Consider the following 12,588-nt stretch of genomic DNA (forward strand, 5'->3'; position numbering starts at 1 on the left):
ACGGCGACAAATGGTCTCCTTAGGTGGGAAAGTTACCATCCAGTACCCCTGAGGAGAGGCATTCCTAAGGGACAGTTCCTCCGATTGAGACGGAACTGTTCATCCCTGTCTGATTTCGAATCCCAGGCTTTGGATATGGGTACTAGATTTCGACAGAGAGGTTATCCCTCACATGTGCTGGAACCAGCATACAAACATGCAAGATCTACCCCCAGGAGAGACCTCTTGAGGTCAATTAAAAAACATGAAGAAGATCAGATCACTCGTTTAATAGGCACCTATGACAATAAAAACCCTAAGATAATGGAGGTGCTTAGACGCTATTGGCCCATTCTGAAATCCGATCCGGATATTGGAAGATTCGTCTCACCACATGCAAGTGTTACCTTCAGAAGGGAAAGATCTATTAGAGATCATTTGACACACAGCCATTTCTCTGCCCCTAGGGGACAGGGAACATGGCTGGACCAAAAGCCCCAAGGTACATTTAGATGCGGAAGATGTATTTACTGTCCGCGCATTAATCATAGCAAGAAATTTTGCAATAATGATACAGGTAGAATCTTCAGGATCAAGGACTTTGCAAATTGTAGGACCCAGGGGGTGGTGTACCTCTGTACCTGCAGCTGCCCCTTGGGATATGTTGGTAAGACCAAGAGGGAGCTGCGGGTTAGAATTGGGGAACACCTGGGTGATATTGGCCATAAAAGAGATACGGCCATTGCCAGACACGTTAACTCTTGCCACAATGGAGACATCAGTACAATATCTTTTCAAGTGATTGAGGTGGTGAACAAGCCACCCCGGGGGAAAGACTGGAATAATAAAATTCTTCAACGTGAGGCAAGATGGACCTTTCTGTTAGATTCTGTTACCCCCGGTGGGCTCAATGAGACTCTGAGCTTCAGCAGTTTCATCTAATCATTGGTTGTTTCAGCTTTAGGATAGGAAGATATGATTATTTGATGCCGCCTTAGGGTCTCCAGGTCTTAGGGACCTATACCCATTCTTTATTAATCTCTGTAACCTCGCTTTTCAGTAGCATATTTTCTGAATCTATGATAACATAGGGTAGGGCACTTTTTCTGGTATAGTTTCTCTCTCTATAGATTTGGGGACAAGTTTATTCCCTTTTTTTTTGGGCTGGGACTTTGTTAATATTTGTGCTGGGCACTAGGTATGGACCGGATACTGTCTACTAGATGATTACAACATTATTTCTGCATTATCTAATCAGTTTTTCTAGATATATACACATCTTTTGTGTAGCTCTGTTAAATATTGGCTTGTTTGGATACAGGGGCACACTACTGTTTATTGTATGCTGGCATTAAATGGATCACAATGTTTGGTGATTTTAGCCCGTTAAGGGCATATACACCTATTAGCACTCCGGTCCATATTATGTGACACAAGATCTGCTATTTCCATATTTGCTATCCAAGATGTCACTTCTGATAATACCCTCAACTGTAAGAGGAGATTGAGTATGTTAGTCTGGGTTAATGACCTTATCTAGGGCTCATGAATAGCTGCATTTTGGGACATGTAATTTCCGTGTAACCGCGGCTGCTATTAGTGGATGCTGGGAATGTCAATATACTTTCATGCCCTCACACAGGACCTGCGGTGATCTAACTGTGCAGATGTGGCATTTCCGGGTACACCAGGGGCTATTATAGGCTGCTGGGGATGTACATTTCACTGTTATACTGCACTTCCGAGGTGATAGCGATATGTTCTATTAGGATGGTCCCGCCGACCTTCACTTTTGGGCATGGGATATGTCATCTCCGACAGCCACAGCTATTGTGAATGGCTGCTGATTATGTCAATGCATTCTCATGCCCGCCCATAAGACTTGCGTTGCTGTAATCGATCCGATGTGTCATCTCCGGTAGTATCAGTGGCTATCATAGGCTGCCGAGACTGTCAATCTTACCTTGATGTCGTACTTCCAGTCTCTCGAGAGACGATAGGGATAGGTTTGATCTTGTGTCCATCTTGTGAGGGTGATACTGCCCGATTCCACTTCCGGGCGCGGGCTCTTTAAAGAGGACTGCGGGAATAGCAGACTCCATAGCACACGGAGACAACACAGGATATACCATCCGTGGCCCTGACACCTGGACCTCCACTCTCTGAGTAATTGGAACTATAACAGCGCTTGGAACATTTGACTGTAGGTTACGCCATATTACTGGTAGGTAACTGTCCCCCATTTTTCTATTTTAATGGTGGTTTATGACTTGGAAACCTTATGTTAGGTATTTTATATACCTTTGTAGGCGTGAACATTGCCCGCTTCGGTTCAAAGCAGAGTCCCAGCGTCTCCATCTAGGAAAGATTTAATTTGCAGGTAATCCTGGCTTAGGGCTTCATATAAGTCCACATGCGTTTGCCCTGTAATTAGGTCATGTAATACGATTTCTTTACAGGGCCATCGCTTGAATTACAGAAAATAGATCCATCTAATATAGGAGAAGGTGGATTCCCTCTCCTAGCCTGTCCGTTTTGCACTGACAAGAGGCCTAGCATCATAACTATAGGGACTCCTGTGCTATCCAGGTTAATATTTACTTATGGACATGCAGTATGTAGCAAATGGAATTATCTGACAGGATACTGCATCCCCCCTATGTGGCTCATTTTCCTCCCTCTCCTCCTTTCTACCTGCAGGAGCCGAGAGATTGATTTGATAGCCACATTTCACAGAAATTGTCAGTATATCTATATGATATGATCCAATGAGGTATGGGTTTCCTATATACTATTAGAGGCAATTATGCTTGAAAAGAAGAATCAGGAAGAGACTGATTTAGTGAAAATATGCTGGTTTTAGCTCATGACACTCTTCTGTCTTCTAGGTGTCTTCACCTAACATCCCATTTATGCTGAGACAATTTTCTCTGGCTAAAAGGTATAGGCGGAGTATATATTGACCTAGGCCATTTTTTTATTTAGGTGGGATGGTAAATAAGTGGAGTTTAATAATTTCTATGGACTCTGTTGCTATTGTTACAGGAAGTCATATATGCTTTATTGGAGACTTTAAGACGTACCAAGCAGGCATATTTTGCCGCCACTTCATTAATCTTGGTAGTTTTTCCAAGTAAGTCTAACATTCCTGAGGTTTTGAGATGAACATCAGATTAATCTTTATATTGAATGATACCATCTGTCTTTTTATTTCTAGGTGTTGTTGGCAATTTACCCCTGATGAACCCCCGAACATTAAGTTAGGAGGGGGAGAAACGCGTCGGGAGAAGCTTGGGTTACCGGCCTAATAGGTGGACCCAGGAGCTTGATCCTAACTGCTGTTTTTTTTACAGTATCTTGACTGGAACACATGTTCAAGTCTAATTCAGGAACCAACAGAATTTATTTTATACGTTTGTCCTGTTTTCACACAATTCACTTGGTTGGTGGCATAGACCAGCTAAGAGCAGGGACAGTCAGGGTTAGCCATCTGGAGCGGGGGGTGTTCAGAACATTAAGACACTCTCCGCTGGTAGGAAGGGCAAGTAGTAGATCCATGTATCCCCTTCTAGACCTATATAGTCTATCCTACTATGCATCTTATACTATAATCCTGCATACTTCCTCTGCTCCTCATTTGGTCATACACTAGCACATTGTCTTTTGTCCTCTATGTCTATAGACAATTGGTGTCTTTATATGTCTTTTTATGATTATTAATAAAGAAATATTTTTAGAGGTTGTGTTTTTGGGTGGTTTCTTTGGAATCTTACCTCGTTAATATATCTATTTGTTGTGGTTTACTTTAAAGAGACATTCTGGCAGGGAAAAAGACAGATTCAGACTTCCAGACAGACAGACTACATGAACAGTTAAACACACTATACATTACCTCATCTTGCAGTTCATGATCGGTGCAGAGCAGGAGAGAAACCATGGGGACCTGCACGGAGGCTGCAGCAGCTGAACAACAGGACCTGCAGTGTAGCGCCTCTGACTGCATCAGGGTGCTACAGGGAACTGCATCCTGTTCCTCAGGGTGCAGGGCCTACCCCCCATGGTTCAAGGTTCCCACCAACAGTGTCACTAACATCCGCACTACAAATCCCAACCACACCTCACACCAGGGCTGGACAGACACACCAGTGGTTTGGTCAGGTTGGAGCAGGGTCACCCACCTAGGGGTCAGGCAGACTGGTAAGAGGGGATCAAATCAGTTTAGAGTCAGCTCTCATAGTGAGAGGAAGAACAGTGGTAGCCCTAAGAGAGTGAGGAGCAGGGGAATTGGAGCTCCAAGGGAGGCGACAGGTTGAGTCGCAGACGGTGGTCCGGGGACACAGGAGTCGGGGACCGGTATTAGGAACATTGGACAGGAATGTAACAGATGCAGTCAAGGAGGACTGTTGGCACCAGAAAGCCCAGCCACCTTACCGGTACTGAGCATGGCGGGATACAGGTCCCAAGATTGGGGAGTAGCTTCACGCAACCTGATAATTAACCTGTGGAGGATAGTCTCTTTACGAACTTTCCCCAAGTGCTCAAATATTGGAGGCATCAGCACAACGCGGGGATAGGGTTCTCCAAAACATACAACCCACAGAAATCCTAAGTGCCAGCCACGAAAGCTTCAAGCCGAGGGGCCACACCGAAAAAAATCCATTTGCGCATGGAGGCGGGGCCCCAGACATACCAAGTGACACTGGTGGGAGCGGGACCTGGACGGGCTCCCCTCGTTGAGACTGTGGTGCCTAGAGACTTTGGTTTACCATTAGTGTGAGTTTCTGGTTAATCAACCACATCCAGCACCATGATAACTGCAGTGAGTAACCTCTCCCCTGCACCCTGCTTTCCAAGGCCACGCCACCAGTTTACCATCCCTCAACTATCCCGGGCCGTCCCTACCTGAAGGGAAGGGAGGGACTGACACCTTACTGGAGATTGGAGCCTTACTGACTGCTGGAAGGTGGAATCCTGACAGCATTGACTGTACCCGAGGCAGAAGTATCTTTTGTGTGGCTTTCCATGGAACTGCATCTCTGATTCTAATCATACATCATCTTTATTATGGCCTCCTGAGGAACCATTGTTTATGGAGAAACGCTTTGAGGCAAAGAGGCAATATCACCAGGCGCACCATCTATGTGTAACGATGTATACTATACACTAAAGGACTGCTATATTATTGTCAACAAGCAAATATCATTTCATCCACGGAAGTGGAATGGTTTTATGATACTGACCATCCATTGGAATATTGCTGAGTATTGGCTTGTAATAATTACTGTGTGTTTAATCTATGTGTACTAAATCGTTTCCTGTGTGATGTAATGTATATGTTAAAAGAAAAAGGTTTTGGTACCGTGTTAGCCAGTTGAAAAATGATCAAAACTACAAGGTATCAAAACTACAAAATTTTAATCTTGTTTCTCTCACTGAGAGCAATCAATCATGTAATGTAGATGTAATGGGTCCTTTTTAGGATTCCTTTTTCTGCTCCTGATACTCAGGATCAGGTGGGGAGAATACCCTGCATTGAATAAGTTTAAAGAGATCACTCTGGTTTATTGCTATGTATAGCATATTTTACAATTAACAAAAAATTTTGCACTTTGGGAATATATTATTCTTAATTACTTATTCATATTCCCTGACTTTTAGTCAAATATTAATACTGACACCTTACTGCCTCCACACCATCAGCCCCGGTACTCCCATCGGCAGCGGCGGTACTCCCCTTTCCGCAACCCAGAGGTGGCGTCACAAACATTCATCCCCTGTAAATACCACCTTTACATTTGAAGTGGCCGTAAGCCCCCAGGTCCGGAGACCCTCGAGCCACAGCAACCTCGGATCCGAGCAGTTCGACTGCTGCTGGGGTGGCACACCTTCAAATTTCTGGCTTCGCGAACAGGATAGAACTAGGCCCGTTAACCCGGGTGACGTGCACCTTACAGAACTGTGAAAATCTAAAAAGTGACTGTAAAAATTACCTTGCCGCCATCTTGCTTGCCATATTTTGGCGCCAAAACAACTGCGCCATCATCCCCATCAAAAGGGGCGCAAAGCCAAAGCCCCGCCCCTGTCCCAGAAGAGCCTGGTGACGAAAAACAGGATGTGAAGGCGGACCTTGGCGCAGGGACACCAGGACTCTGCATTAAAGTTCCTGGAAGGAGAAGCAGAAAGATGTCGGAACAACGAGACTGGTCATCTGAGAGCGCTGTTCCTGGGACGGCTGTATGGATCGAGGAGGAGACGGAGCGACTCTGCAGGAGAATGGGGACGTGGTTCCTGTTTATGCTGGACGTCTGGAGAGTCGAGATGAGGAGCGTGGCCGCGGCGGTGCGGACCCGTGAAGCCGTTGCCTTGCGTGTGGAGCGGGTAAGCAGTAACCCAGTTCCAGTTGATCCGGTCTGCCCCCAGCCACCGCAATAGCCATGCCACCTCCTCCACCCTCGGCTGTGGCTGCAGCTGAGCCGCTAACCCTAACATCTGCAGCGGAACCTCCAGCCTCCGCGGAAGACGACCAGGCCGCAACGCCTCCGGCCTCCCCACCAGTCAGACCAGACCAGGCCGCAGCACCCCCGGCCTCACCACCAGTCAGACCAGACCAGGCCGAAACGCCTCCAGCCTCGCCACCAGCCGTCGCAACCCTGCGGAATCACCGACATATCTTGTTGCAGCTGCAGAGGAGGAACCCGCCGGCATGCCGGTTCCATTGCAGCGCAGCCTCCCGGTAGCTGCCAAGGCCGCAGGACTCCGTCTACACCTGGTTCCCCTAGAGGCGGAACCCAAGGTCAGTGCCCCCTACTAGGAGAGACAACACCAGCAGCTGCTTGCAGAGAAGTCCGCCAGAGAGCAGCTTTGTGCAAAAGTTGCAGCCCGCACGCACAGAGAAAAGGAGCATCTGAGAAAAGCTACCTTTCGGGTCAGAGGGACGCAGTACCGTGGTCAAGTGGAGTGTTTTGACCCAATCAAGTGGTGGGGGTTTATTGCAGAGACGGGCCTTGCTGCTGGGGTGTTTGTCTCCAGGAGGGATGTCGCAGAACATCTTCCAAAGAGGCATCATGACCAAAATCTGAAGCCGGGAGGACCTAGTTTCTTACAGCCGGCATTATGGAGAGCGGGGCTGGTATGCCTTGAAAGTGAATAGGTATGGCATGGCGGGAGAGAAAATTGTGCCAGCTCCTGCAACCACCCCAGATTACTTCAGAGAGGAATGGTAGCGGAACCCGGCTATCTTGTATAAAGTTGTGTTACATGTTAATGTGAAATGTTGAAAATGCTGACTAATTGCCAATGCTTGAAAAATGCCAATTACCTGAATACCTCACCTGATTCTAGAAGTTTATAATGTTTGCACACAGTGTATGGACCCTGTTTTGCCCAATTAGTATTAATCATGGACCATGGCTGCAGGACTGGCAGCAGCCAGCACAAACTTGTGCTATTTGTACATAGTTGCATCTCCGGTGCCTACCAGAGTTGTTCCCTGAACCACTGGGGTTCAGTCCCTGTCACCATGGACACAGCAAGTAACTCAGGGTGGTGCGACACCATGGCTAGCGGGGGCACCAGGGTTCAGGTGTTTTGGGTGGCGAGTTGAAGGGAAAGGGACAATGGGAACGGACTGTCTCAGGAAGGAGCTGCAGCGGAGCAGGCTGAGCTACCAGCTACCACTACAACTGGTAGCGTTCCCAGGCGTTCTTTACTTAAACTCTGAGAGTTGTAACGTTAAGTGCATTGCCTCCCCAGAGTGGGAAGAATGTTTAAACTTATCTTTTTCCAATTACAGTTTTAATAAAACTCTACGTTTCTGGTAGCTTGGGGATGAGCTATGTTTAACCAAGGGGGAATGTGGCACCCCTGACTGCATCAGGGTGCTGCAGGGAACTGCATCCTGTTACTCAGGGTGCAGGGCCTAACTCCCCATGTTTCCAGGTTCCCACCAACAGTGTCACTAACATTCGCACTAAAAATCCCAACCACACCTCGCACCAGAGCTGGACAGACACCTGTGGGTTGGTTAAGTTGGAGCAGGGCCACCCACCTAGGGGTCAGGCAGACTGCTGAGAGGGGATCAAGTCAGTTTAGAGTCAGCTCTCATAGTGAGGGCTGCTTTTCACTTGCGAGTTTCTCGCAGTAGAGCAATGCGAGAAAATCTCGCATTGGAATCGGACACATGTTAGTGAATGATTCAGCTCTCATCTGCGATTTTTTTCTCAGTCCAAATCGGACTGAGAAAAAAAAAAAAAAAAAAAAAAAATAAAAAAAAAAAAAAAAAAAATCGCAGCATGCTGCTTTTTTGCGAGTTTCTACTGCGAGTTTCTCCAATGCAAGTCTATGGGAGCGTGTAAAAAACAATCGGATGTCACGTGACGGCACTCACACCATCCTAGTGACATCCGATTTTCTAAATACATTTCTCGCATGTTTCCTAAAACACTGGAAATGAGCGATGTCTCCCAATGTCTGTCAATCACTATTCTCTGTCAGTCGGTCTCTCCCTCTCGGTCTCTATTCTCTCTCTGTCGGTCCGTCACTATCTCTGTCCCTCTCTCACAGTCTGTCGGTCATTTTCCCCTCCTCTCTCATACTCACCGTTCCCCGATCCCCGGCGCGGCGCTGCACGGCTTTCTCACTGCTGCAGCGGCTTTTACTATTTTGAAAAAGCCGGCCGCTCATTAAACAATCTCGTATTCCCTGCTTTCCCCGCCCACAGGCGCCTATGATTGGTTGCAGTGAGACACGCCCCCACGCTGAGTGACAGGTGTCTCACTGCACCCAATCACAGCAGCCGGTGGGCGGGTCTATTCTGTGCAGTGAAATAAATAAATAATTTAAAAAAATGGCGTGCGGTCCCCCCCAATTTTAATACCAGCCAGATAAAGCCATACGGCTGAAGGCTGGTATTCTCAGGATGGGGAGCTCCCCAGCCTAACAATATCAGCCAACAAGCCGCCCAGAATTGCCGCATACATTATATGCGACAGTTCTGGGACTGTACCCGGCTCTTCCCGATTTGCCCTGGTGCGTTGGCAAATCGGGGTAATAAGGAGTTAATGGCAGCCCATAGCTGCCACTAAATCCTAGATTAATCATGTCAGGCGTCTATGAGACACCCTCCATGATTAATCTGTAAGTTACAGTAAATGAACACACACAATGAAAAAATCCTTTATTAGAAATAAAACACACAAACACATTCCCTCATTACCAATTTAATAAGCCCCAAAAAGCCCTCCATATCCGGCATACTCCACGGACCTCCAGCGTCGCTTCCAGCATGAAGGTGACAGGAGCTGCAGAAGACACCGCCGCTCCGGTCACCTCCAAGCAGCAACTGAGGTGAGTAGCGCGATCGGCTGAGCTGTCACTGAGGTTAATCGCGGCCACCGCTGGATCCTCCAACAATGACAGCTCAGCCGATCGCGCTACTCACCTCAGTTGCTGCTTGGAGGTGACAGGGAGCGGCGGTGTCTTCTGCAGCTCCGGTCACCTCCATGCAGCAGAGCTGGAAGCGACGCTGGACCATCCTGGATTACGCCGGACATGGAGGGCTTTTTGGGGCTTATTAAATTGGTAATGAGGGAATGTGTTTGTGTTTTTTATTTCTAATAAAGGATTTTTTCGTGTGTGTGTGTGTGTGTGTGTGTGTGTGTGTATTTACTGTAACTTACAGATTAATCATGGAGGGTGTCTCATAGACGCCTGACATGATTAATCTAGGATTTAGTGGCAGCTATGGGCTGCCATTAACTCCTTATTACCCCGATTTGCCAACGCACCAGGGCAAATCGGGAAGAGCCGGGTACAGTCCCAGAACTGTCGCATATAATGTATGCGGCAATTCTGGGCGGCTGTTGGCTGATATTGTTAGGCTGGGGGGCTCCCCATAACGTGGAGCTCCCCATCCTGAGAATACCAGCCTTCAGCCGTATGGCTTTATCTGGCTGGTATTAAAATTGGGGGGGACCGCACGCCATTTCTTTTAATTATTTATTTCACTGCACAGTATAGACCCGCCCACCGGCTGCTGTGATTGGGTGCAGTGTGGCACCTGTCACTCAGTGTGGGGGCGTGTCTCACTGCAACCAATCATAGGCGCCTGTGGGCGGGGAAAGCAGGGAATACGAGATTGTTTAATGAGCGGCCGGCTTTTTCAAAATAGTAAAAGCCGCCGGAGCAGTGAGAAAGCCATGCAGCGCGGCGCCGGGGATCGGTGCGTATGAGAGAGGGCTGCTAACTTCAGTCACTCGGGGGATTAGTGGTCACCGGTGAGCCCTTCACTGGTGACCGCTAATCAGGACGCGGCACAGACAGAGCCGCAGCATGACCATGAAGTCGGGTGAAGTTCACCCGAGTTCATTCTGACAGTGCGGCTCTGTCTGTGTCTGCTGTCATCTGCCGTTCAGCTCTGCTACATGGCTGTCTGTGTCTGCTGTCAGCGGCCATGTAGCAACGCTGAATGGCAGATGACATAGTAAAAAATACGCATTACACCACGCATTACACACGCTAGTAAAATCTCAGAAATAGCATCGCACTTGCGCTGCACTCGCACCTAACGTGAACTAAAATCAGCCGAGTTTTTTTCAGCCCAGTCGGACCGATTTTACTCGCATAGATGTGTTTCCAGCCTGAGAGGAAGAACTGTGGTAGCGCTCAGAGAGTGAGAAGCACGGGATTTGGAGCTCCCAGGGAGGCAACAGGTTGGGTCGCAGACGGTGGTCCGGGACCACAGGAGTTGGGGACTGGTATTAGGAATACTGGACAGGAGTGTAACAGATGCAGTCAAGGAGGACTGTTGGCACCAGAAAGCCCAGCCACCTTACCGGTAACAAGCACGGCGGGACACAGGACCCTAGATCAGGGAGTAGCTTCACCCAACCTGATAATTAACCTGTGGAGGATAGTCTCTTTATGAACTTTCCCCAAGTGCTCAAATATTGGAGGCGTCATCACAACACGGGGGATAGGGTTCTCCAAAACATACAACCCACTGAAATCCCAAGTGCCAGCCACCAAGAGCACAGCTACCACATACACTGGTAGCGGGGCCCCGAAAGCTTCAAGCCGAGGGGCCACACAAAAAAAAAAAAATCCATTTGTGCACGGAGGTAGGACCCCGAACATACCAAGTGACACTGGTGGGAGCGGGACCTGGACGGGCTCCCCCATAGAGACTGCAGTGCTCAGAGACTTTGGTTTACCATCTGTGTGAGTGTCTGTTTAATCAACCACATCCAGCACGACGACGACCGCAGCGAGTAACCTGTCCCCTGAACCCTGCTTTCCAAGGCCAAGCCACTCGTTTACCATCCCCCAACTATCATGGGCGTTCCCTACCTGCGGAGGGACTTACACCTTGCTGCCCCCACACTATCAGCCCCGGTACTCCCATTGGCAGCGGTGGTACTCCCCTTACTGCAACCCGCAGGTGGCGTCACAAACATTCATCCCCTGTAAATACCCCTTTTACATTTGAAGTGGCCGTAAGTCCCCGGGTCAGAAGACCATCGAGCCACAGCAACCTCAGATCCGAGCAGTTCGACTGCTGCTGGGGCAGCACTGGTCATGTGATCAGGAACATGATTAGTTAGATGACCTGACAGGTCCTCACCGCAGCCTCCATAGTACATTTCCTGTCCTGCACCAATCACATAGATCAGTGCAGAGTAGAAGAGAGGGCAACTCTCTATGAGCGATTCTGGCCCCCTGATTGCCCTGATGGCGGCCCCGCCCCCTGGGGCCCGGTGAGCTGAGAAATGAAAGGGTGGGGGCCTGGGCTGTCAGAGTCTGCCCCCCCCTCCTGCCTCCAGCTCATGGGCCCCATAGTAGTGACATGGTGTGCCTCTATTGACGGTACGCCACTGGTTTAAAAAATTGCACTGATGTAAAGTACCGTGGACATGTAGGAAATGTAATTTAGTATCTATTTTTTGTGACATAGCTCTTGGATTTAAGGGCATAAAAATAGTTTGAAAATTGTGAAATTTTAAAAATTATTTGAGATTCTTTGAAGCTTTACAGAGTTATAACATAAATTGACACTGGTCAGAATTAAAAGAAAATGTTCTAGTCATTAAGGTGAAAATGGGCTCGGTGGTAAAGGGGTTAATATTGATACATGAAACACATTGTTTATTGATGTTTTTTTTTTCTCTTTAATTTAAGGAACACCAATGGCTCTAAAACTTCTACCAAAGACCTTTACCAAGCGGCAAAACTTTCTGTACGAGTACTGTGTGGCTCTCTCCCTTTCATCTCACCCAAACATCATTGGGATGTTCGGCATTGCATTTGAATCTTGTGACCACTATGGTTTCTTGTATGAAGTTGCTCTGCATCGAGACCTTATCTCCATTATCAAGCCAACTGTAAGTCAACAAAAAAAAAATTGTGCCAGCAAAAAAACAGTATTTCAATGTAATTATTTGGGTTTATTTGGTGCAGATTTTGCCAATGCAGATCTGCTGTGTTGATTAATCTGCATTTATATCCTTTAAAAGGAGCAGGTTTTCTCTATGGTGTATTGGTGAAGATTCTTAAAATGTCATCCACAAGGGCGATATTTATAGTTCATGCTGCCCTAGGTACAAAGCCTGATAT

General features: G+C 47.7%; 1 long non-coding RNA gene across 1 annotated transcript in view; it reads left to right on the plus strand.

Moving 5' to 3' along the window:
• The window catches only part of LOC142256505 (uncharacterized), a 537,718-nt gene extending 525,362 nt beyond the window's left edge, over positions 1-12,356 (plus strand). Inside the window, exon 3 of the long non-coding RNA XR_012727533.1 lies at positions 12,154-12,356. This is a non-coding gene — a long non-coding RNA (uncharacterized LOC142256505). The remainder of the gene's footprint in view (positions 1-12,153) is intronic.
• Positions 12,357-12,588: the final 232 nt, after the last annotated feature.

Source organism: Anomaloglossus baeobatrachus, chromosome 11, assembly GCF_048569485.1.
Source record: "Anomaloglossus baeobatrachus isolate aAnoBae1 chromosome 11, aAnoBae1.hap1, whole genome shotgun sequence".
NCBI lineage: Eukaryota > Metazoa > Chordata > Amphibia > Anura > Aromobatidae > Anomaloglossus > Anomaloglossus baeobatrachus.